Genomic DNA, 5000 nt, shown 5'->3' with positions numbered 1-5000 from the left:
ACACACACACACACACACACGCTGATGTCAGCCTATTACCCCGAATAGCCCCCCCACATCACTCTGACTCCTCCCTCTCTGGGCGGAGCTAACTCTCTCTCTCTCTCTCTCTCTCTCCCTCTCTCTCTCTCTTTCACTTCCTTCCTTTTTTCCTTCCCGGTGAAGGAAACACACACGCGCGCACGCGCACACTTCCTCCCTCATCAGCCTCTCTCTCCTCCCTCGGAGAGGATGGATGGAGGGAGGAGGTGCGTTCATTGTGTAGTAAAGCCCCATTAAGCTGCTCGCGCGCCTACCTGCGGGCATCACGTGCACGCGGATCGGCGCGCGCACGCTGCGTTCTTGGCAGTGTGTGCGCGCGTGTGTGTGTGTTTAGTGATCTTTCACTTTTTTTTTTCTTTGCATTTTTTTTTTTTTTTACCTGCAGTGGACATCACGCACTGTCACGCACGCGCACGCTCTTCCACTCTCCTTACGTACACGCACGCACGCAGCGGCGGCGGCGGCGGCACCGAGGGAGCGATCAATACGCCGAAAGCCCGGAGAGGGTTCACTGTACCGGGGACGAACCGGAGGGGACGCGGCAGGAATGATGAAGGTACCGGAGAGCTTTCTCCTTCTAGATTTATCCTTTATTATTAACCTCCACCTCCTCCTCCTCCTCCTCCTCCTCCACCTCCACCCCCCTCCGGGCTGCACGCGCGCGCTCCCCGGCCGCTGTGACCGAGAAACCCGGTTTTGGTACGGAGGTTCCAAACGGCGCTGTCAGCACATTCACAGCCTGAGACCCGCAGCCTGCCGCCGGGCTGAGGGGGCTGCGGAGGGTCGGTCACTGCCTCCATCCTCCTCCACCAGCACCACCAGCACCGTGTGCGTGCGTGTGTGCGTGTGTGTGTGTGTGTGTGTGTGTGTGTGTGTGTGTGTGTGTGTGTGTGTGTGTGTGTGTGACAGCAGACCTGTGAGGGTAGAGTAGCAGTTGCTGTGACGTGTGTGTGTGTGTGTGTATGTGTGTGTGTGTGTGTGTGTGTGTGTGTGTGTGTGTGTGTGTGTGTGTGTGTGTGTGTGTGTGTGTGTGTGTTTACATGGTGGCCAGCAGCTGGATCTGCGCTATAGAAGCTGCTCTTTGTCTGCTAGGACCGTTTGTCATGAATGGCAGCAGGAGTAAGAAGAGCTGGAGGAGGAGGAGGAGGAGGGGTACAGTGAGATGATGAAGAGTACATGCAGGGGGTGGAGGAGGTGGAGGAGGAGGAGGTGGGGTGTTATTGAGTGGTCCTCTTCAGTGTCCACTGCAGAAGGTGACGGAGGTGAGGAAGATGAGGATGGAGGGAAACACGGTGACAAAGACAGTCGGAACGTAGTAGTAGGAGGAGGTGGAGGAGGAGGAGGAGGAGGAGGAGGAGTGACGCTGGCCCTGCGGGGAGGAGGTGAAGTTAACCCACCAAGTTTGTCCTGGATAATAATCCGTTTCGTTGTTTCAAACACGAGGTCGTCCTCCCGTGGCCTCAGGTGCATCGTGGGGATTAGAACCACAGACACACTGCCAGTAGCTACTTCCTCGTTTCTATGGTAACAAGATTTGGGGGGGGGGGGGGGGGGGGGGATTGTACATTTGGCTCCGATAGCGACTGTAGTTCGTCTCCATGCGGTACTTCTTGTCTGCATTTACTCGGCGGCAGCTGAGAAGAAACTTCGGCTCGGGGGTAAACGTAGAAACGACTGATGACGTTTTTTTCCGCCACGTTTACGTTAAAGGTTACGTAACCTGTGGCTGCGTTCAGGGAAACATCTACTATTATGCTCTATAGCAGCCCCCCCCTCCCCAACCCCCCCTCCTTAACCCCCGGGCTGCACAGAAAGAATAAATAATTTACATTATTTTACGTTTTATTTATAATCCCAGTCTGAACAATCTTTTATTTTGGAAAAAATGAGCCAATTCTCTCCGGAAAAGGCCCGGTGAGGAGACGGAAGAATAACATAGAAGTATGTAGAAAGACATACAAGTACACAGTGGATTCACGTTTATTATTATTATATTTACAAAACACCACAGTGTTTATGTTGGTCCTGTCATTTTATTTTGTTGTCGGTGGCACAAAGGAGGTTGAGGACCTGATTGAGGTCTGCACACGTTTTCATTTGCTAACTCTACCGCCGCTCTTCTGCACGTAATTCTATGTTTACGCTCCTTCAGACGGTTTCCTGTGGCTGTTTGTCCTCCAACGATTTTCAATGTTTGAAGTGTTACTCTTGTGTCGCGCAGTCGTTTAACTGCTGCGAGCCGCTACATGCTACATGCTACATGCTACATGCTACACGCTACACGCTACACGCTACATGCTACATGCTAAAAAGTTTGAATTACAGCTGATGTGTGTCTGACGGGTAAAAATGAACAACGACGATGATCCAAATACAACAAATGACGCGGAACACGTAAACGTTCCATGTATAATATTTAACTGCACAAAAGGATCCCTTTAGGTTGAAGTGGCTGAACTCCACCTCCCTGGTGTTTACCTGGAATTCAAGGTAAACGAGTGTTTGAGGTGTGAGAGCAGGAGGGCAGAGGAAACAAAAAGAAGAAGAAAAAAAAAGAAGGTGTTGTCGCGGGTTAATATTTAACCGGCGTTCCAGCGGCGGCCACAGATTACTGAACTCGACAGTCGAGCAAACAACTGCAAAACAAAACATAAACTGCCTTCGCTGGTTCTCGTCGTCTGAAACTCAGAGCCGTCGGTCCAGGATTTATGAAATATGAGTCTCCAGAAACGCTGCCAGTGACCACGTGATCCACCGCCATGGTAAATAGTTCTGCACATGCTCAGTAGAGCCGATCAGAACCAAAGCTTCCTCCGCCGTGTCGTGACTCCCAGTTCATGTTCTCCCGGGACTTTTATTTTGACGGTCCCCGTGATATCGATCCAACTTTGGTTGTCTGTCCGCCAGAAGGTCCGCGTTCTCCCGTCGTTGATGTTTATAGCGTTTTGTCGTCTGCTACGTCTCTGTGTAGTTTCGTGAGCGAAAACGCAACAACAGCGCCCCCGAGTGGCGCGACGTGAACACTACCGGCGTTTTCGGCGTTCCTGCCAACGATGTGTTTCCACTTGAACCGTTAAAAATCCTCCTCTGTGGAAACTGAAGCCACCCTGGCGAGGTGAAGCCGCTCCGCCGCTCACCTTTGACCCCCCTCAGCTCGACGGCGGCGGCGGCAGCATCCATCTCCATGGCGACCGGCCGGCGGTGACGCCACGCTCTAGCGGTGACGTGCTCTTGGCCCGGCGGCCGCACGTCTGCAGATTCGGGCCGACAGCCGCTGTCAGGGCGACTCCACGTCAAAGAGATGCCGGGTCGAGCCTTCCTCCTCCTCCGACATCGTCTTCATCGCCCTCGTCCATCGGCGTGCGGCGACCTCTGACCCTCGTCGGTCCAGGCTGTGGAATCACTCTGTACGACAGAAACACTGGGACACCTTCTCTAAATACTCCCGGGACTTTGAGTTTATCCGTTTAGGAGACGAAAACAAGAGTTTCAACAGGCGTCATTTAACTTTCACTTTATTTTCTCTGCACCGTCGGCAGCGTGAGACGTTCTAACACCTTGAAACTTTTATCAAGCACATCTTCTCTCGGTTCTGTCAGACTCACACCGAAGAGTTCTAGAACGTGTCAAAGAATTCTAGAACCTGTCAACAAGTTCTAGAACGTGTAAAAAAGTTCTAGACCCTGTTAAGTTCTAGAACATGTCCAAGAATTTTAGACCCTGTCAACAAGTTGTACAACGTGTCAAAGAATTCTAGAACCTGTCAACAAATTCCAGAACATGTCAAAGAATTTTAGACCCTGTTAAGTTCTAAAACGTGTCAAAGAATTCTAGACCCTGTCGACAAGTTCTAGAACGTGTCAAAGAATTGTAGACCCTGTCAACAAATTCTAGAATGTGTCAAAGAATTTTAGAACCTGTCAACAAGTTCTGGAACGTGTCAAATTCTAGATCCTGTCAACAAGTTCTAGAAAGTATCAAAGAATTTTAGATCCTGTTAACTTCTAGAACGTGTCAAAGAATTTTAGATCCTGTTAAGTTCTAGAATGTGTCAAAGAACTCTAGACCCTGTCAACAAGTTCTGGAACGTGTCAAATTCTAGACCCTGTCAACAAGCTCTAGAACGTGTCAAAGAATTCTAGAATGTGTCGGAGAGTTCATAACGTGTCAGAAATCTGGGATGTAGGGGAACTCTAGAATGAATCTATTCCAGAATTAGTCAACGGGTTCTGGATCTGGAATGTTTCAAAGAGTTCTAGAATGTTTCGAAGACCTTTTTTTAGGAACGTAGCCACAAACTGTAATCGGACTCAAAGTAAAAGTCTCCCTGACGATCAGAATGAACCGTTAGCATGACTGAACTTCCCAGTCGTGAGTCTTTAACGTGGTTAACATTGAGTTCGTCTTCGCTGTCGTAACGACAGCAGAGGTAACGAGACGTGGCGACGTGTGTGAACCGTGATCCACACTTCACGAAACCAGTGTCTGCCGGCTTTGAACGCCTCGTTCAGCTCCTCAGTTTCTCTCTGCTTCGAAGAACGGCGACGCTCCTTTGATGCTAAAGACTACGACTCCCGCCGGAGACGCAGAGCGTTTGTCGCGCTCTCGCCTCATCGCGTTGTGAGGAGATGAGAGCGGCGCCCCGAGGTGACGGCGCCGTCTGATCCCGCCTGGCGGGGCCCGGGAGGGTCGTCAGAGAGCAGGAGGAGGCGGCGCGCGGTAACGACGACACCGATCATCTCACAGGAAGATCAGGGTCTCCGAATAAAACTTTAAAAATCATTTCTGTTCCTCGAGCTTCACAAATTTTATATCCTTCCGATGTCATCAGGCTCCTTTAGACGTTTCTGTTTGGGTTTGTCAGGTTTCAATTCTGAGTCATTCATGTCTTCCAGTTTGGGTCAGTTGGTTTGGTCCAGTTTGGGTCAGTTGGTTTGGTTTTGTCCAGTTTGGGTCAG

The sequence above is a fragment of the Blennius ocellaris genome, assembly GCF_963422515.1.
Source record: "Blennius ocellaris genome assembly, chromosome: 5".
NCBI classification, from domain to species: domain Eukaryota; kingdom Metazoa; phylum Chordata; class Actinopteri; order Blenniiformes; family Blenniidae; genus Blennius; species Blennius ocellaris.
The sequence above is the reverse complement of the archived record's forward strand: the minus strand, read 5'-3'. Positions refer to the sequence as shown.